At 40.1% G+C, this 22,396-nt stretch overlaps 1 non-coding gene across 1 annotated transcript; it reads right to left on the bottom strand.

Annotated features, from left to right (window-relative positions):
* Positions 1 to 12,212: 12,212 nt before the first annotated feature.
* Positions 12,213 to 12,318, bottom strand: LOC140833185 (small nucleolar RNA R71). Its single transcript, XR_012118319.1, has one exon. It is a non-coding gene; the product is annotated as a small nucleolar RNA R71 (small nucleolar RNA).
* Positions 12,319 to 22,396: the final 10,078 nt, after the last annotated feature.

The raw sequence follows: 22,396 nt of genomic DNA, 5'->3' as shown, positions 1-22,396 counted from the left end.
GATTTCTGCAGTTTTCAGTTCATTCTCTTTGGGGAGAGACTCATATCACTGCGTTATTTATTTATTTTTCTAGTGTTTATGAAGTCTTTGGCCGTTTTGGAGGTTGGTGGCTTTTTTTTTTTTTTTTTTTTTTTTTCATGGTTCATTTGTGATATTTGCACAAAATAAGTTCAGTTTCCAAATTGATATTTCATTGATAAAAAGTTTTGTATACAATAAGTGTGTATCATCTTATTCACTGTTATAGAGGTTACAAGGAAATTGAATTTACTTAATAATCTATACCATATTAACAAACTTAGGCTCTTTATGTTAAAAAAATTCGATGTCATGTTTCCTTTTAATTAAATAAAAATTTCAGCATATATATCTATTTAAATTTTATTCAAATCTTTATCCCAATTCAAACTACCATATCATCTCTAATTTTATAAAAAAAAAAAACAAAAATCATGTAAAAATATCTAAATAATTTTTATTTTGATTAATTTTAAAATTTTTTACGAGAGAAATTTTGGCTATCCACCCATCATATGCAAAGAGATACTAATTTTGAATAAAATTGTGTAATCTACTTTTTAGAATTTTTAACCAAATACAAACTTAAATAAACATATTAAAAAAACTTAAATAAAAGAATTCAACTACATTTTCATTTCCTTTCATTCCATATTATATCAACAAAAATTTAACATAAAGATTTAAATGTTTTCATTGGAGATTTATTCAAATAACACAACTATCATAATAATTCCGTAACAAAATAAACATAATAATAATTACTTATGTTAACTTGTTATTATAAATGGACATTTTTATGTTCATCTATCCTAATTTTGTAGAGATAATTAATCCTCTTAAATTTACACACTTTTATTGTATTTATCACCAAAACTCATGTGAGATAGTCTCACATACACATGAAAAATATTAATTTTTATGTCAAAGTATTACTATTCTTCATGATAGCATAACTCAAGTCAACTCGTTTCACAGTTATATACTCCTGAGACCGTCTCATAAGATACTTATTCTTATTTTATATACTAACAAAAAATTATATCCGATATAAGTTGTAAAATAAAAATATACAACTTTCATGTATGGTAAATACACAAAAATAAAATAATTTTTTTTTATAAAACTAATTTTCAGTGAAAAACCTTTACATCATAAACCATCTTAAAATATCATTAGATTATCATAATATAATTTTTTTCCACAAAATTTAAAGATAATATATCAATTTATATCACTATATATTATAATTGCCCAACTAGTATTATTATTTTAAAGATTGACTGTTCGTCGTTTTATCAGAATTTATAACTTGTGGTAATAAAGTAATTATAATATTTTAAGTTGTACAGTAATAAAAATGTCACTTGTCGAACATTCTCTTAGTGTCGACTACTCTCCTAGTAGGGACAATTGTTTCACTTCAAAAATCTCATCTCAATAATTTCATTCTTTGTCATCCAAGAGAATCGAACATGTCACATCGACTATAATACCAATTGTAAGATCATTGTCTTGGCACTTTGTCAAAAATTGTGGTTGGTGGTAGTTATACAACACGAATACTTAAACTGTATATGTAATGTCCACAATACGATAACGTAATCCAACTGCATGCAAAGCTAGGGAAAATGGAAAATGACTAATTAAATGATTTAAATTGCATAAATTTAATATATGAGATGCATGGTTGTATGTTTAAAATAGGGTTTTATGTTAAAATACATAACATTGTGTTTTAAAAGTTATTCGAGACGCAATCGAGGAATGAAGACTGAAGACCAAATAAGGGAAAATATTTTTATTAAACGATTAATTTTAATTATTTAATATATGGTATATGTTATATGGTATTTTTGAAAATGAAGTGTTTTGAGGTGATTTTATACGCCGAGTCGTATTTTAAACGATATGCGATTTTCGACGAAAATATGAACTTTTTGAGAACTCGGTTATTATTTTCAAAAAATTTCCAAAATAAAATATTGTAAATATTATCTAATGGGCCTATTATATTATGTTAATGAGCCTAAGCTTATACAACGTATTATATATCAAACTTTAACTAATAAACCCTAACCTAAAGCACACAACTCTTGCCCCTCCCCTCTAAATAATTACTAGGACTCTGCCCTCCCCAAATCACACATACACGAAGAACTTTGAAGGGAAACACACAAATTTGAAGAAAAATTCAGCAAGGGTCGCCTCTCCGCCAACGTTTCTCGCATCACCAAATTATTTTCGAGCGCAATATACGCAAAGACACACCATAATATCTTTTTTTCTAATCTATCACACTATATTATATGTTTGATGCATGTTTTCATGGAAAAAATATGAACCCTTGAATTTATTTTCGTTTTATGCCATGCTATGCCAAAAATTCATGATTTCATGATCCACAACTCGTGTTAATGGTGTATGAAGGGGCTGCCATCATAGGGCCATGGGAAGGGATGAATTCAAGAGGGTTTAAAGGCCTAGACAAGCTAACACAAGGGCTGGACATGGAGGAGGAAGGGGTTGCTCGAAAATAGAACCCTTGTGGGCAAGGACTCTTCGACTAGGAGTCTTCGAGGGCCACGTCTACTAATTGCTGTTAAGGTGTGTCCAGAAGACCTAAATGGGCTGTAGGGTGGTTCAGGGGGAGGGTGCACAATGCTACGTGTGCGGTCCAGCAGGTTCCTTAGGAGTTAGTCATGGTCCTAGGAGGGTTAACTAAGGTCTGGACATGGTGGCTAAGGAGCTGGAGTCGAGGCAAGCCAAGGAGAGAACCGAATAGAGCTAGGGTTTTGTGCATAAATTTTCAGTAGGAAGCATAGGCTGGTTTGAGGGTCTTAAATGGTTTGATTTGGGTTTTATATGGTTTATTTAGGTGTTTTTAAGCTTTGGTTCAAGTTTGGTTAAGTTTCGATCCATACGAGTCAAAATCGAGATGTACGTCTAAGTTTAAAAACGAATCAGAAAATTAGTCGAAAAGCCTAAGTTTACGTCTAAAAAATATTTAGGAGTGTATTTTAAGGTGATATGTTAAGTTTGGAATGATTTGGGTCATCATTTTAAGGTCTAAGGATAAATTGAGAAAGCTAAGGTTTTAGGGGCAAAACGGTCATTTTACACCTGAAAAATGTTTGACGTCCTAGCAGTGCCCTAAATGCTGTAATAAATGTTAAAATGTTTATGTAATTTTATGATGAAATGTTAATGCTAAAAGATATGTTACATGCTTGGTTTAAAAGAAAATGATTTATATGTGCATGAATTTTTATAAGTGATATAAATATGAAAAGTTGAAGGAGATGAATTGATTGTGACTAATACGATGATACGATGATATGTAAGGCCAAGACTCAGTTGATGGGTGAGAGTGTCGCCGATGTTCCCGCCTGCCCGGTACCGTGGTAATACGTAGATGGATTCATCGACCTTCAGCTAATATGAAAGTCACAATTGAGGATCTGAATTCAATAAGAAGAGAAACATATAAATATATAATGAAAGGAAATATGATATGATATGTTGAAAGGATAACGTTTAAGTTTATGTTCATGAAAAGCTATTTTAAGTAAAAGTTTTTTCACTGTTGCTTGTGAATGTATAAGTATTACTTGTGTTGGAAACTTAACTTCGGAGTTTGACAAACTAAGTGTGAAAAGAATGAACAACTGATCAGGAAGACTGAGTGTAACTGAACTAAAAAAAATCACAAACTGTAGTTGCCCGAACTGAGTATTAGTTCTTATTTAAGGCAACCGAACTAAGCTAACTGAACTACGTAGTAAATTGGATGATCAGTTGGAACTGATCAGTTGAGAACAATCAGTTAGTCCTATCGGCTTTGTCAACTGTTAAATCAGTTTGACACATCATCAGTTAAGGAACGTAGCTATCAACCGACAATTGTACAAGAGCAGACTGCAACGCATAGTGGGAATTCCGCATATCAGAAAAGCTACAGTGTACGATTGGCAGAAAAATGTTGACGTGGCTATACAACAGATATAAAAATTCAAATGGATTTATTGTTACCGTTGGAAGCAAAGCCTATAAATAGCCGAGAAGATCAGCTGAGCTACAGTAATCCATAATCCAGAAATCAAGCAATCAGTTATCAAGCAAACTCTGTGACTACTCTTTCAGTTATAAATCTCTCAAAAGCTCACGCTTAATATGCATATTCACAGCATTCAAGGCTATAATTCGAGCTTAAAAACATAAACATTCGCTTGTGTATTATTTGATCTTGTAGAGATCAGTTGTGCTAAGTAGTTACATATCAGTTGAGTTCTGATAAACTATATTGAAACTAAGAATTTCGGTTTGGAATTGTTAAGTCCAAAACTGGAGTTGGTTTGTACAAATCGGTGTATAGATCAAAGTCTTTTAGTAAATATCATATCTTCGAGATAGAAAGGGTGACGTAAGAGTGTTTGAAATCTCCGAACATCCACCAATCTTGTGTTCCCTAATTTCAATTTTTATTCTATATGTAATTCAGTTTATTTCCTCACTTTTCATTGGTTAACTGATTGATATTAACAAACAAGATTTCTGAATTCAGTTTATCACTAAACTTGATTCATTATTCGAAAAAGTTGTGAAAACTGCTAAGTTTTTATTCAACCCCCCTTCTAAACACTTCTTCACTCCCAAACGATCCTAACAAGTGGTATCAGAGCGGTTTAGTCTTGTTCCTGAATATTCCTACCTACAAAATTATTACCATGTCTTCCTTCAACAAATTCCAATGTTCTCCAGAGAAGAATTTGATGATTGGAATTTTAGAATGCAGGCTCATCTAGCTGCACAAGATGATGATATGTGGTGCGTTTTCACTGATGGACCCATGAAAATACTGAAAGCAAACACTGTTGTTGCAATAACTGATAGTGCACCACATCGCATTGAAAATCCCAGAGAAGAATGGACTGTAGAAGACAAGAGAAAAGCCAATTTGGACAATGTGGCTAAAGATATCTTGTACAAAACGTTGGAAAAAAATGACTTTCAGCAAGAAAAAAATGTGCAAGACTGTAAAAGAAATCTGGGATAATTTAATTCAGCTCTGCGAAGGCAATGAACAAATCAAAGAAATAAACTCTCAGTTGCTATTCAGAAGTTCGATAATATTAAAATGAAGACTGGAGAATCTATGAGAGAATACGATGAGAGAGTTAGCAGCATCATAAATGAATTGAATGCACTTGGAAAAGTGTATTCAAACAAAGAAATATCGCTGAAAGTGGTCCGAGGTCTTCCCAAGGAATGAGATGTTAAGACCATGGCCATGAGAGAATCAAAAGACCTAAATAGGGTCGAACTACTTGATTTATTTTCTGATCTAAAAGCCTATGTGTAATGCCCGAGATTTTGATTCCAATAATCCGAGTTTATTGATTATGAATTGATATGATTATACCCGGGCCATTCTGAGACTAGATTGGACAAAGTATATGAAAAGCATAAAAGTTGGGCCGAAGGTGTGGCGCCCGGGCGGCAGTTTTTGACCGCCCGAGCGCCATTGAATAGTACAAGAAAGTCGAACACCTCGCGCCCGGGCGGAAGTTTTTGACCGCCCAAGCGCGATTGTACATTATGCGAGGGCCGAACGTTAACTTCCGCCCGAGCGCGATTGTATATAATGCGAGGGCCGAACGTTTCGCGCCCGGGCGGAAATTTATGTCCGCCCGTGTAGAGCCCAACTTAATACACATAAAAACCATACATTTATTTAATTATTAAATCCTTTAATTAATTTTAAATGAGTTTTAGCCATGCATGATTTATGAAAATGCATTATTTTAAATTATTCATGTTTATGTGAAGCACGTTAAAATATTTCTCGAGTTTCATGTTTCAGGCAATCATTCGAGGCGGAATTGAGGAAAAGACCTGGTGACGATTTCTGGCAATTTAAAAATGCGGTATTTTATTTTTAAGTTGAGGATGAGGCACTTTAAATGATTTGTTTAGTTTTAGCATTTTTAAGCCTAAATCATTTAGTTTGTAATTTTAAGAGTTTAAAACTTTAAAATTAGCATTTTTGGGTGTGTGTTATTTTAATTGTAGAGTTTATATTAAGCTAGGTGGGTTAGCCTTTTTATTAGTATTTTTTTTATTAGTTAATTAGCACTAATTACACAGAAATTTAAACCCACACACGTTTTCTACCTCACACACACTTACACACTTTTACACACACATGTACACGACTAAACACACACACTTACTTCACGTTTCAGAATTTTATTATTTTAATAGAGAGAAAACTAGGGTTCTCCTTCCCAACAGCAGCCGCCCTATCCCTCCACCATTCCATCAATTTTCGAGAGTTTTTATCGCAAGATTTTAGCGCCAGGTTAGTCCCGGATCAACCTCGCTTCTATCTCCGCCTCGGTGACGTCGTTTCGGTAACGTTTGATATCATAAGGCACGTATATTCTGTTCTTGATGCATCGATCATGTCATATTATGCGTGCGTTGTTATTTATGCATAAAACCATGTGTTCGACGTGTAGAAGTTTGAGCAATTGTGTTGGGATCACTTTTGAAACCATTTTAGGGATCAAAATCACGTTTTTTACTGTTCTGGTTGAAACTGCGAATTTTCAGTCGAGATTTTGAGAAAAATTTCAACTAACAAATTGTAGAACTTTTCAATGCCTTCGATGTGATATAAAATTCGAGATTTTTGATGAAAATTGAGTGAGTTATGATGTTTTTCGTGGGACTGCTCAAACTGCGACTTTTACGTAAATTGTGTTCTTGAAGTTTTATTGTTGCAGGCTTCGTTGGGGATCAACGGGTGATCGCTGCTGTGTTTAGGTATATTTGAGTATGAGTTTGGGGTGAGATCGATGCTTCGTTTCGCGTCAATGGTCGTTGGTCGCATTAGAAATCGCAGGAATCAATTGGTGTCAAAATTTGAGTTTACGAATTTGAGTGCTTGCTTAGTGTACGTCGTCGTTGGAATGTTATGGGGAGTCGAGTCAGTGCCTTAGTGTCCTAGGATGAGCCTCGGGGTGTTGTCACGGTTTGCGTAATCAAAAATGGAGAGTTTAAGTTTCGGAGTCGCGAAGTTCAGTACACTCGGCGCCCGAGCGGTAATTTCTCACCGCCCGAGCACCATTCTTTCTGTCCGAGGGTTCTTCCCAGTACACTCAGCGCTCGAGCGGAAATTGTTACCGCCCGAGCGCGGACCCAGGTGCCCGAGCGGTAGAGTTTTACCGCCCGAGCGTCACCCCTTCTGTCCAAACATTTTGTTCTTGCTTCTTTTCAAGTTTTAATAGTAAGTGTATGTCTTTTATGGTTGGGAAATGTTCACACGACACTGTAGAGTTTGTTTCGGGGTTTGATGTCACGGTTAGTATGATTAAACGAGGTCGAGTCCCGAGTGAACTAGAATGACAAGCTATTTATGCACTTCGGCGGTGAGCTCGAGTACCTACGTCTAAGTTATGCAAGTTAAGTGTTGAAATTCATTTAGCATGTGCAGCAGCGGCTCCAAGTGAAATCCAACGAATCCCGCAATGCCAAGTAAGTATGTTTGACGTGCAAGAAAATATTTTAAGATTTGAGGTATGCTACATGTCTTGTGACCAAATTATGTTTAGGATTGGAAAGCGTTAAATTATGAACGGGGACCAATCCGCCCGTTAAACTATGAACGGTTTAGATCGAGGTTGGAAAGCGTTAAATTATGAACGGGGACCAACCAGCCCGTTAAATTATGAACGGGGATCTCATGTATGTGGCAGTGGATACGTCCATGTCGGCCCAGTACTGTGGTTTGTCTGATCAGGCATTTATTATGTTATGGGTCACTTGCTTGGAAACATGCCACTACGCAAAATGATGATGTTACGTACGTTCTAGTACGCAGTATGTTTATGACAAGATTTCACGTTATGGCACGTCTATGTTATGTACGTATGTTCAAGTTTTAGTACGCAAATTCAAGTTCAAGTATATATGTTCTATTTTAAAGTTTCATGCGGTTTTATTATGTAGTACTCGCTATTTCCCAGTTTATACGTGTTGAGTCTTTAGACTCACTAGACTTGATCGATGCAGGTGAGTATGTTGATGAGGAGACAGGAGGTGGTAACCAAGGGGCAGGCTTGGACTGAGCGGGAGGCTAACCCGAGGACCGCAATGTTTATGTTTTTATGTAAAATGTTAATTTACTCTGATTTCATGCTTTGAGGGAAACATTTTGAGCAAACGTTTTGTGAGCAAATTTTATTGTAGTTATTTTGAACAATCATGTCTTATGGGGGACTTGATTGAGATATTTTTATGGCAAACTTTGAATGTTACTTTATGTTTAAGAAAATTTTTAATTTTTCCGCAAATTTTGAGTATGAAAAGTACGGTACGTTACAGTTGGTATCAGAGCGGTGTTCTTGTAAAGGGTTACGCCTACTGCCAGCCGCAAGAAGCTCACGAAGTCACACCTCAAGTCTGTAAGTTTTAAAGTTTCAAATATTTATGCTATGTAATATGCACTAAGCCATGATTTCAGCATGTTCATGTTTTAGTTCAAATTTCGTTCATCGTATGTCATTTATATCATATTCATGTTGGGTTTACGTGTTGGGTAATTCATTGGAACAGTATGCCTCCTAGACGTATGTTTAACCAGGAAGCTAGGGAGGAGGACAGAGAGCCTCGAGATGAGGGAAGAGCCAATCCTCCACCACCACCACCAGATATGCAGGCGCAGATGCTTGCTGGTATGACGCAATTCTTCGCGCAGTTTGCGAGGAACCAGGCTGTTGTAGGCCTCGAGGAGAGGCCTAGACCAGAGGCAGTATATGAGAGGTTCCGGAGGATGAGTCCGAAGGAGTTTTCGGGTACTACTGGCCCGATGGTAGCTGAGGGATGGATCAAGTCCATCGAGGTAATATTTGACTTTATGGAGCTGACTGACGCTGACAGGGTCAGATGAGCTATATTCTTGCTGTCAGGGGATGCTAGACTATGGTGGGAGAGTGCATCAGTGGCAGTAAACTTGCAGACTCTGTCGTGGAACGGATTCAAAGAGGTGTTCTACGCCAAGTACTTCACTGAAGAGGTACGCTCTCGTCTGACCAGGGAATTTATGACGCTGAGACAAGGAGACAGTAGTGTGGCAGATTTTGTCAGAAAGTTTGAGAGGGGGTGTTACTTCGTACCCCTCATTGCGAATGACGCCCAAGCAAAACTGAGGCATTTCATGGATGTATTTCGGCCGATCTTGCGCCGTGATGTGAGGGTAGCTGGCCCTACTTCTTATGCAATCGCCGTATCTAGGGCTTTCGCGGCGGAACAAGACCAGCGAGATATTGAGGCTGACAGGTTGGGCAAGAGGCCCTACCAAGCGCCGCAGCACCAGCAGCAGCAGCATCAGAGGCCCCAGTTCAAGAAACCGTATCAGGGGCCGCCAAGGAAGAAGCCGTATCATGGACCACCAAAGGGCAAGGGCCCAATTCAGCAGCAGGGGGCGCCTCAGAAGCCCGTTGCTTACCCAGTGTGTCCTAAATGCAACCGCCAGCACCCGGGGCAGTGCTTATATGGATCTGGCAAGTGCTTCAAGTGTGGAGCTAGTGACCACATGCTAAAAAGTGCCCGCAGTGGAAGCAGCCAACCCAGGGCAGGGTATTCTCCATGCATGCGCAGGAGGCAGACCCAGACACCACTTTACTGACTGGTAAACTTTTCTACCTAAGCTCAGTATTATTTTGCCTTGCATGTGGAATTTTTTCTTGGGATTATTACCGTGCTAGTAATATTTTGTGTGCCTAGGGATATTGAGCTATATTATGCTTGAGGTATGATAGTAATTTTGGGAATATAAGTTTTGTGTTGTGCTAACGCATCTCAGGAAACATTTTTATTAAGAGATTATCCACAACTGCACTGATAGACTCAGGAGCCACTCATTCCTTCATATCGGAGACGTTTGCTAATAATTTGGACCTCAAGTCCATTGGCCTAGATGTGAACTTTTCAGTGACAGTCCCATCAGAGGAAGAGCTGTTAGCTACCAGTGTGGTCAGAGATATCGATCTAGAACTGCATGGCCACCTAGTATATGCAGATTTAATCCTATTGCCGATGCCAGAATTCGACATCTGATATGTGTCGTTTTTACGTGTTTTATTGCATTAGTCTGTGTGTGTTTTGCATTGCGCATCGTTTATTTCAATCACATTCTGTTCATTTTAGAGTAAATATTTGCATTTTATCCTATCTAACTCGGGCATGATGAATTTGCAGGGAAAGTGGCCGGAAAACCAAAAATCGGAGCCAAGTGCCAAGTCAAGAAAATGAAGTGCAGCAAGGTCGGCGCTCGAGCGGTAGTTTTCTACCGCCCGAGCGCGGTAGGTGGATTTCCGAGCAAAAATTACAGAAGAGTCCGCGCTCGAGCGGTAGTTTTCTACCGCCCGAGCGCGAATGCCGCGCATCCCATGAGATTTTACAGAAGGTGTGGCGCTCGAGCGGTACTTTTCTACCGCCCGAGCGCCACCTATTTTTGGAAAGATATTGTGTGCGATTCCTTACCTTATTCTGAGAGGAGAATGCTATGGAAGGTCGGTTGGTCGACTTTGAGAGGGATTCAGACTTGATTTTGCAGCCGTCAACAAGTTTAGAGAGAACTTTGCGCTTGGATTGAAGATTTGAAGCTTTCCGAGCACCGTTCTTCGCAGATTTCGTCTCGCCTAGTATTTCTAATCTAGTTTCTTTCATTTTAAACATTGTTGCATTTATTTTTACTATGAATTCTAGTAGCTAACTTTATTATTTGTTGGGATTAAAGGGGATCCTACCCCGAACGTCGTTTGAATTAATTTATATTTTGATTGTGCGTTATTCTTGATTTTACTACTGTTTTACTGTGTCATTAAAGCGTAGCTAACTTTAACGACGTTTTCATATCACGAGTGAGTTCGAGAGAATAACGAGTGATAGGATCGAGTAGTATAATTCGCGGATCTACAATTTACATAGATGTATGAAATTGGATACGTCCCGATAGTCATAGTCCTTAGGGTCGAAAACTAGGGGATTTCATAGGTCGAAATGCGATTTTCTCTTGATAAATAATTAAAGATATTTAATTACTTCATTGAGTAGAATTAGTTTGGCATAGCTCGAGAGAGTGTGTTCAATAGATTAGGAAATTCTGTCGAAAACGTGGATCACGATCGAACGAATTAATTAATTAACGAAGGGTAGGTGAACCGAGATTCCCAACAAATCCATTTCTCATTGAATTTTAACTCAACATTTTAGATTAAATTCTCATTCATTACTTGTTGAATCATTTTAATTGCATATTTATTTGAGCATAGTAGGAATAATCACACAACTAAATTTTCGTTGCTAAATGTTAAATAACTGAAAATAATAATTGTAAAACACAGTCTTCAGAGGAACGATACTCGTACTCATGTACACTATATTATAACTTGACATCGTGCACTTGCGATTAATTTTGAGCATACAAAATCATATTTTTATTGAGGATATCACAGTGCAAGTTTTGCTCGACCAAGTTTTTGGCGTCGTTGCCGGGGATTGTTAATCTACAATTTTATTTTTAGTTATTTTCTTTAGCATTATTTTATTTCTCTTGAGATAACACTTCTCATTTTATTACAGATATATCTTCCAGTGCATGCCAAAGTCTCTTGACGTGGAGCTTGAGTTTGATCCTGAAATTGAAAGAATCTTCCGCAGGAGAAGACAACAACAGAGGCTTAAAGAACTGATGGAGAGACACGAGCCAGAACGTGAGGAGGAACAGCGTGAAAATAGACAAGTCGAGATGCCACGCCGCATACCGATGCTGGAGTATGCCCAACCTTTTTTGGAGGGTGCACGCCCTAGCATTGTGAGACCTATCGTGCGGGCAAATCACTTTGAAATCAAGCCAGCCATAATCCAGATGATTCAGAACACAGTCCAATTCGGAGGAACTGCAGTGGATGATCCAAACACGCACATCGCAGATTTTATTGAAATCTGCGATACTTTTAAATTCACTGGAGTTTCTGATGATGCTGTTAGATTGCGTTTATTTCCTTTCTCCTTACGTGATAAAGCTAAAGCGTGGTTAAATTGTTTGCCTGTAGGTTCGATCGCTACATGGGAGGACATGGCGAAAGCATTTCTCATCAAATACTTCCCTCCCTCCAAGACCATGAAGCTGCGGGCAGACATTACAACATTCGCTCAATTCGATCAGGAATCTTTATATGAGGCATGGGAACGCTTCAAGGACCTACTACGAAGATGCCCACATCACGAGTTACCACTTGGGTTAGTCGTTCAAACATTTTATTCCGGTTTGCTTACTCCTAACCGTACTATGATAGATGCTGCTGCGTGTGGGAACCTTTTGAGGAAGACTACGGAAGAAGGATATGAGTTGTTGGAGGAGATGGCTGCTAGCAGTTATCATCCTCAATCTGACAGGAACAACCAGGTAACTGATTTTTCTGCTATTACTGCACAACTTGATGCTTTAAACAGGAAAATAGATGGCTTGAATGTGGGTGGCACGGCGATGCGTCTCCAAGAGATATTCTGTGAAAAGTGTGGAGGGGAACATTATGCGAAGGATTGTCAAGACGAAAATCCATTCTATGTGCAAAATGAGGCGCCAGTGAATCAAGTAGGAGTCCACAACCGCCCAAGGCATGACCCTTATTCGAACACATACAATCCTGGGTGGAGGCAACATCCTAACTTCTCATGGGGCGGTCAAAACAGTCAGACTAGACCGCAAGGAGGACAAAAATATGGCAAACAACCGATGTATAGATCCGATCCTCCTAGAGAAGAAAAGTCCAACTTGGAGCAAATGATGTCTAAGTTTATTTCATCCACTGAAACTAGACTTCAAAATCAGGATGCGTCGATTAAGGGACTTGAAAATCAGATTGGTCAATTAGCGAAGATGATAGCAAGTAGAGAGCAAGGCACCTTGCCAAGTAACACAGAGACTAATCCAAAAGAGCAAGTGAAGGCTATTGAGTTGAAAAGTGGGAAAGTTTTGGAGTCAAGGGAAAAAGAGAAAACTCAAACAGTGGATGAGCAAACCGCGACATCTAAAGGTAAGTCTTCTAACTCCACACTAGCACCCACTGCACAACCAAAAATTGTTATACCTCCTCCTTTCCCTGCAGCACTTAAAAAAGCAAAACTAGATGCACAATTCGGTAAGTTTCTTGAGGTGTTTAAAAAGTTGCATATCAATATTCCCTTTGCCGATGCTCTAATGCAAATGCCTAGTTATGCTAAATTTTTGAAGGATATCTTAGCAAATAAGAGGAAGTTAGAGGGTCACACGACAGTGAACTTAACTGAAAATTGCTCCGCTTTGGTGCAAAACAAAATCCCACCGAAGCTAAAAGACCCAGGGAGTTTCTCTATTCCTTGCATGATTGGTGATGTTGTTTTTCATAAAGCATTATGTGATCTTGGTGCAAGTATTAATCTGATGCCATTTTCTGTGTTTAGGAAACTTGGGTTGGGAGAGCCTAAGCCGACGAGGATGTCCTTGCAACTGGCTGACAGATCTATCAAGTACCCCTGCGGAGTGATTGAGGATGTGCTAGTGAAGGTGGACAAATTCATTTTTCCTGCCGATTTCGTGGTGCTCGACATGGAGGAGGATACCGAGATGCCTCTCATTTTGGGGAGACCATTCCTTGCGACTGGCAAGGCACTGATTGATGTTCAAGAAGGGAAGTTGAGATTGCGAGTGGGCGAGGAGGAGATTACTTTTGATGTCTTTAATGCACTTAAGCACACACTGCATTCTGATAGCTGTTTTAGAATTGATGCTTTTGACTCTCTTGTTTCTCACTATGTGCAGGATGCTTTTAGGGACCCTTTGGAGGCCACTATCACTACTGAGTTGGGAGAAAAGGAATTGGACGATGAAAAAACTGAAATTGTGGCACATCTCAATGCCAACCATCCATGGAGAAAGCCAATGAGGATGCGACTGGAGGACCTAGGAGAACGCAGAGATTTGATCCCTCCAAAGTCGAGCATCGAGGAGCCACCGACGCTTGAGCTAAAACCCTTACCTCCGCACTTAAAGTACGTATTCCTAGGTGAGAATAACACATTGCCTGTCATTATTTCTGCTGTTTTGACAGATGATATGGAGGACAAATTGTTGCAAGTTCTCAAAGAGCACAAAAGAGCATTCGCTTGGAAGGTGGCAGACATCAAGGGAATCAGTCCATCGATATGCATGCATAAAATCTTGATGGAAGAGAAGTACTCACCTCTCGTGCAACCTCAAAGACGACTAAATCCAAAGATGCAAGAGGTAGTGAAAGCGGAAACTATTAAGCTTCTCGATTCAGGTATTATCTACCCTATTTCCGATAGTGCTTGGGTAAGTCCGGTTCAATGTGTGCCTAAGAAAGGTGGTATTACGGTGATCACAAATGAAAAGAATGAACTTATTCCCACGAGAACTGTTACGGGGTGGAGAGTGTGTATTGACTATAGGAAGTTGAATGATGCCACCCGTAAGGACCATTTTCCCCTTCCATTTATTGATCAAATGTTGGAGAGATTAGCGGGGCATGGATTTTATTGTTTTCCAGATGGGTATTCGGGGTATAATCAAATCACAATAACACCTGAGGACCAAGAGAAAACCACTTTCACTTGTCCTTATGGCACGTTTGCTTTTCGCCGAATGCTTTTTGGTCTTTGTAATGCACCTGCTACATTTCAGCGCTGTATGACTGCTATATTCCATGATATGATTGAAACCTTTCTTGAAATATTTATGGATGATTTTTCTATCTTTGGTGCAACGTTTGATGAGTGCTTGCAGAATTTGAGATCCGTGTTGAGAAGATGCGAGGAGACGAACTTGGTGCTCAATTGGGAAAAGTGCCATTTCATGGTACAAGAGAGGATTGTTTTAGGGCACAAAGTTTCGGAGCAAGGAATTGAGGTGGACAAGGCAAAAATTGAAGTCATAAAGAACCTACCACCACCAACCTCAGTAAAGGGAGTTAGAAGTTTTTTTAGGCCACGCCGGTTTCTATCGGCGGTTCATCAAAGATTTTTCTAAAGTTGCCAAACCTCTATCTTCTCTACTTATGAAAGATATGCCCTTTGATTTTAATTCTAACTGTTTGCAGGCATACGACGATTTAAAGGAGCGCTTGGTGACGGCCCCTGTCTTGGTGGCACCGGATTGGGACCTGCCCTTCGAGATCATGTGCGACGCCAGTGACACTGCAGTGGGGGCCGTACTTGGCCAGCGGGAAAACAAGGTATTTCACACAATTTACTATGCAAGTAAGACCTTAGATGAGGCTCAATTGAATTATGCAACAACTGAAAAGGAATTACTTGCAGTAGTATTCGCACTTGACAAATTTCATTCATACCTTGTTTTGTCCAAAGTAATTGTATTCACTGATCATTCTGCCCTTAAATACTTGCTTGCTAAGAAAGATGCAAAGCCACGCCTTCTTCGGTGGATTTTATTGTTACAAGAATTTGATTTAGAAATAAGAGATAAGAAGGGTGTCGAGAATGTGGTAGCAGATCACTTGTCTAGATTAGAATTTATTTGTGATGATTCTGTCGGTCGTGCTACCAATGATTGGTTCCCTGATGAGCAACTCTTTGAGGTGAGAAATTGTCCTTGGTATGCAAACTTCGCTAACTTTCTTGTCACAGGCACACCTCCACCAAACCTATCGTTTCACCAACGAAAGAAATTCTTTTCTGACATGAAATACTATTTTTAGGAGGAACCGTTTTTGTTCAAAATTTGTGCAGATGCCATGATAAGACGGTGTGTTGCGGAGGAAGAGTTTGATCAAATTCTCAACCATTGCCATGACCGTGAGGTAGGTGGTCATTTCGGACCAATAAGGACGGCATCCAAGGTACTTGAATGTGGCTTTTATTGGCCAACTCTTTTCAAAGATGCTCGTTCTTATGTGCTACATTGTGATAAATGCCAGCGGTCAGGTAACATCTCTAACCGTCATGAAATGCCGTTAAATAATATCATTTAATGTGAGGTTTTTGATGTGTGGGGGATAGATTTTATGGGACCGTTTCCTAGTTCTTTCACGAAAAAATACATCTTGGTTGCGGTGGACTATGTGTCTAAGTGGGTAGAGGCGGAAGCGTACGCCACTAATGATGCTCCAGTGGTCCTAAAGTTTTTAAAGAAAAACATTTTTAACCGATTCGGAACACCACGAGCAATCATTAGTGATGGTGGCACTCATTTTTGCAACAAACTCTTTGAAAAACTTTTGAGCAAATATGGTGTCACACATAAGATATCTACCCCTTATCATCCCCAGACGAGTGGTCAAGTGGAAGTGTCTAACCGAGAAATTAAGCGGATTTTGGAAAAAGTGGTAGGTGTCAATAGGAAAGATTGGTCGGTGAGGTTAGACGATGCTCTTTGGGCATATAGGACTGCTTTTAAAACAACTATAGGCACTACACCATATAGGCTTTTGTTTGGTAAAGCATGTCATCTACCTGTAGAGTTAGAGCATCGGGCATATTGGGCAACAAAAGCACTAAACTTTAACTTTGCTGATGCAGGTGAACGACGTTTGCTTCAACTAGATCAGTTGGAGGAATTCCGGAATCTGGCCTATGATCTAGCAGTGTCATGCAAAGAAAAGACAAAGAAGGCTCATGATAGGCGGATCATCGAAAGAGAATTCAAATAAGGTGAAAGTGTCCTACTCTACAACTCCCGGTTGCGACTATTTCCCGGAAAATTGAAGTCACGATGGTCCGGTCCATTCGTGATCTCGAAAGTCTATCCATCGGGAGCTGTAGAATTGAAAGATGGGAAGGATGGGGCATTTACGGTCAATGCCCAGCGACTGAAGCACTACATGGGTGGCACAATTGAGCCGCAACTTGGAATCACCCGGTTCCAAGACACGCCGAACTGAGACAGACCGACAGTCAAGCTCTCGACTATAAATTGAGAACTATTGTCTTCCCCTTTCCTTGCATTTGATTTAGATTTTCTTTCGTGTCAATTTAGTGATTTTCTATTCCTTTTGTTTTATTTTATTTTTTTTTTAAAAAAAATCTAAAGAAAAACAGAAGGGTTGGCGCTCGAGCGGTAATTTTATACCGCCCGAGTGCGAACGCCTACCTCGGGATACAAATTCCCTAGAGTTTGGCGCTCGAGCGGTAATTGTTTATCGCCCGAGCGCGAGGGTGTACCTCTGGAAATAAACTCCAGTGAGGTTCGCGCTCGAGCGGTAGTTTTCTACCGCTCGAGCGCGACAGTTTTTAAAAGCGCGGAACCCCTTCCCCTTTCCTCATTCTGCACGAAATATTTTCCCCAAATTCACCCCCAAATCCCTGACTCCTCTCAATTTTCTTCTTCTTCTCGATTCTCTTGTGCAGGCACCACCATCTCCACTCCTCTTTCCGGCGGCAAGGTGCACTCTCCCTTAGGAAGCAAGAACATCCCTCTCCAATTCAAGGCACCATCTCCATCTTCATCCCATGGCTCCCAAGAAGCAAAGAGGTAATCCTAGTTCCTCCTCTTCATCTTCATTTGATAGAACACGTTTTGTTAGTATGGTGGCTAGGGCTCGATACGAGCATGCCAAAATTCACCGCAACCCAATAGCCGAGAGGGGAGTCCGGCGACAGTTAGAGGACAGATACTTGGATATTATTGTTGGTTTGGAAAGGCGTGAATGGGAACAATACGATGATCAACCTAAGGCGGTGGTAGTCTCAGTGGTTCGCGAATTCTATGCCAATGCGGCGGAGGGGAGAAATGGTGTGGTTTTTGTGAGGGGTCGCCATGTACCATATGACTCGGTCACAATCAACGCACTGTTCGAGATAGCGGAAGTGGACGACTCCCAATTCCAGGCATTAGTCACCGACCCGAATTACGACACTATTCTCGCTACGTTGTGCAATCCGGGCGCGATGTGGAAACCATTGGGCGGCTCGCCCAGCTGTTTTGACGAAAAATATTTGAAAGCCAGAGTTGCACTTTGGTATCTATTTGTGGCTCGGAGAATGATGCCGGTCTCGCACAAGAGCGAGGTACAGAAAGAGCGAGCAGTGCTACTGTATGCTTTGACCAAAGGATACAATATCAATGTGGGAAGACTGATAAATTCGCAAATCACACTGAGCGCCCACAACAGTCATGTCGGTTTGTTCTTTACCACCATTATCTCCGAGTTGTGTGCTAGAGCGGGAGTCGTATTTCGCGATGATGAGGAGTGGTTGTAGCCCATGAAGCCTATTTGTGTCGAAGACCTCCAGCGGAAACGAGTTAAGCGAATCAGTGAATTTCCCCCTCGGGAGGAGGACGCCGGTGGATCTAGCACCATCCCACGCCGCCTCCCACCACAACCCCGCAGGCGAACTCAGAATGATAAGATGGATGAGAGTCTAGCCTTCCAAGCACACCAGATTCAGTTCAACTCGTATGTCACAGACCACTTATCTCACATTGACTCTATGATGCGCTCTTTGCTTGTGCACGGGGGCGTTGACCCGTCGACCATTCCACCGACTCCGCTACCTCCTCCCCCGTTCCAGTTCCAGTATGATTATTCTCAGCATGGGGAGGCCGCAGGAGTGCCACCGCCGGAGTATGAGGAGGATGACGCTTGATCAGGGGAGTTTACTGTTTCCCCTACTTTGCACTTTTATTTCTTTGCCGCTTTTCTGTTTTTCTTTCTTATCATTGTTTCAGTCTAGCATGTTTATTAGCTTTCATGTTTATTAGTCTGCATCTGTGTTTGCATTTTTGTGTTTTGAGTCTTTGTGCACTGGGGACATTGCACACGTCTAGTATGAGGGGGTCGTTGTACGTCTTCTTATTTGTTTGCATTCGTCTGTGTCTTGCATGAGTAGCAGTGATGGTGACATTAGTGAATTGGTAGCCGATGATGATTGTGGGGTGAATGAACGGCATGTTACTTAGTTTTATCACACGTCATGAATACCCCAGTGAAATGAAATGTTTATTGTATAAGCGTACATTGTGGGTATTATTAGTAGTGTACACGATAGTCGAGTTTAAGATTCTGCGGGAGGAACTGGAATGACATGAGATGCAAGTTGAACTTGAATGAATTTTGTTGACAGTCGCAACCGACCAGTGACATGAAATAGCATAGATCATTTGAACCCACCGGAATAACTTTCGTCCCAATTGTGCATAATACCTCAAGAGTTATCCCTAAGCCAACTAAACACACATTCCATATGCTCAATATTTAGGGAGTACACTTGAGAAAATTATGCACTAAGAAAAAAAAAAGAAAAAAAAAGAGAAGTATTACAACAAGAGTGTTGTAAATGGAAAAGGGGGATGTAAGGTGTGGGGGAGCCAAAAAGGGATGAAATCCTATCCCAAGGCTAAATAGATGGAGATGTAAGGCGTTGAGGAATGTCAGATAAAAATTCTGACATGTGCATAATGAAAATGATTAGTGTACGTCCCATCTTCTTTAGCTGTTCGAAACCTCATGATATTGACTCTCTAATTCCTGGTGTACAACCTTGAAAATTAGCCGCTTTGTGTTCACTTGTTGGTCACGACTAGAAACAGAACTCGGGATAGGGAAACTTGCATAGAACTGTTGATTTGGTGGCTCGCATGATTTGCAAATGAAACTGTCTGAAGCACGAGCTAGTGAGACCCACAGCACACACACGACCACACTTTCTGGTCAAAATCAAAAGGTTATAAGGTGCTTTAAAAAGGGGTATTGGTGAATGTTGTGATTTGACTAATTGGATGTGGTTCAAACACCTCGCTGAGGCAGGAGATACCGGTTTGCTACTTCACCATCAAGTTAGTTAGTTTAATTCTTTTATTTTGTGTTTATTTCGTATTTTGGTTGTGGGTTGTAACCTGTTTTGCTTGAGGGCAAGCAAAAGGTTAGTATGAGGGGGTTGATATGTGTCGTTTTTACGTGTTTTATTGCATTAGTCTGTGTGTGTTTTGCATTGCGCATCGTTTATTTCAATCACATTCTGGTCATTTTAGAGTAAATATTTGCATTTTATCCTATCTCACTCGGGCATGATGAATTTGCAGGGAAAGTGGCCGGAAAACCAAAAATCGGAGCCAAGTGCCAAGTCAAGAAAATGAAGTGCAGCAAGGTCGGCGCTCGAGCGGTAGTTTTCTACCGCCCGAGCGCGGTAGGTGGATTTCCGAGCAAAAATTACAGAAGAGTCCGCGCTCGAGCGGTAGTTTTCTACCACCCGAGCGCGAATGCCGCGCATCCCATGAGATTTTACAGAAGGTGTGGCACTCGAGCGGTACTTTTCTAACGCCCGAGCGCCACCTATTTTTGGAAAGATATTGTGTGCGATTCCTTACCTTATTCTGAGATGAGAATGCTATGGAAGGTCGGTTGGTCGACTTTGAGAGGGATTCAGACTTGATTTTGCAGCCGTCAACAAGTTTAGAGAGAACTTTGCGCTTGGATTGAAGATTTGAAGCTTTCCGAGCACCGTTCTTCGCAGATTTCGTCTCGCCTAGTATTTCTAATCTAGTTTCTTTCATTTTAAACATTGTTGCATTTATTTTTACTATGAATTCTAGTAGCTAACTTTATTATTTGTTGGGATTAAAGGGGATCCTACCCCGAACGTTGTTTGAATTAATTTATATTTTGATTGTGCGTTATTCTTGATTTTACTACTGTTTTACTGTGTCATTAAAGCGTAGCTAACTTTAACGACGTTTTCATATCACGAGTGAGTTCGAGAGAATAACGAGTGATAGGATCGAGTAGTATAATTCGCGGATCTACAATTTACATAGATGTATGAAATTGGATACGTGCCGATAGTCATAGTCCTTAGGGTCGAAAACTAGGGGATTTCATAGGTCGAAATGCGATTTTCTCTTGATAAATAATTAAAGATATTTAATTAATTCATTGAGTAGAATTAGTTTGGCATAGCTCGAGAGAGTGTGTTCAATAGATTAGGAAATCCTGTCGGAAACGTGGATCACGATCGAACGAATTAATTAATTAAAGAGGGGTAGGTGAACCGAGATTCCCAACAAATCCATTTCTCATTGAATTTTAACTCAACATTTTAGATTAAATTCTCATTCATTACTTGTTGAATCATTTTAATTGCATATTTATTTGAGCATAGTAGGAATAATCACACAACTAAATTTTCGTTGCTAAATGTTAAATAACTGAAAATAATAATTGTAAAACACAGTCTTCAGTGGAACGATACTCGTACTCACGTACACTATATTATAACTTGACATCGTGCACTTGCGATTAATTTTGAGCATACAAAATCATATTTTTATTGAGGATATCACAGTGCAAGGTTTGCTCGATCAACATCATATTGGGAATGGACTGGCTGACTAAGAACAGAGTTCTTATCGACTTTCAGAAGAGATAAATGCTAGTCAGACCATTGGGCATGGAGCAGTTTCTCTTTGAGCCAGCCAGATGGAGGAGTTTGCCGCGCGTGATCTCTTGCATGCAGGGGAGGAGACTAATTTCTAAGGGGTGTCAGGCTTTCTTGGCCAGTGTCATCTCAGCACCGGACGTGCCCACTCCTTCTATATCAGGGATGCCAGTAGTCAAAGATTTCCCAGACGTCTTTCTAGACAACGTCGCAGGCCTTCCACCAGATAGAGATGTAGAGTTTGCAATCGATCTCATGCCAGGCACAATGCCAATCTCTAAGGCACCGTACAGACTAGCTCCAGCAGAGATGTTAGAACTTAAGCAGCAGATTCAGGAGCTCTTAGACAAGGCGTTTATCCGCCCGAGTTTCTCACTGTGGGGCTCACCAGTGCTCTTTGTGAAAAAGAAAGACGGAAGCATGAGACTGTGCATCGATTACCATGAGCTGAAGAAGGTAACGATTAAGAATAAGTACCCGTTGCCTAGAATCGAAGACTTGTTCGATCAGTTGCAGGGAGCTACCGTGTTCTCTAAGATAGATCTTCTATCCGGGTATCATCAGCTGAAAGTGAAGGATGCAGATGTTCACAAGACAGCTTTCAGGACCAGATACGGCATTACGAATTCTTGGTGATGCCGTTTGGATTGACAAATGCTCCAGCTGTTTTCATGGACCGCATGAACCGAGTGTTTCAGCCGTATCTTGATCAGTTCGTCATAGTATTTATTGGCGACATTCCAAAGAGCCATGAGGAGCATAGCCAGCATTTGAGGACAGTGTTGCAGGTTTTGCAGAGTCGCAAGTTATTTGCGAAGTTCAGTAAGTGTGAGTTTTTGTTGCAGAAAGTTGCATTTTTGGGGCATATAGTATCTAGCAGTGATATTGAGGTGGACCCAGCGGAAGTAGCAGCTGTTAA

The sequence above is a fragment of the Primulina eburnea genome, chromosome 5, assembly GCF_022965805.1.
Source record: "Primulina eburnea isolate SZY01 chromosome 5, ASM2296580v1, whole genome shotgun sequence".
Lineage (NCBI taxonomy): Eukaryota > Viridiplantae > Streptophyta > Magnoliopsida > Lamiales > Gesneriaceae > Primulina > Primulina eburnea.
The sequence above is the reverse complement of the archived record's forward strand: the minus strand, read 5'-3'. Positions and strand labels throughout refer to the sequence as shown.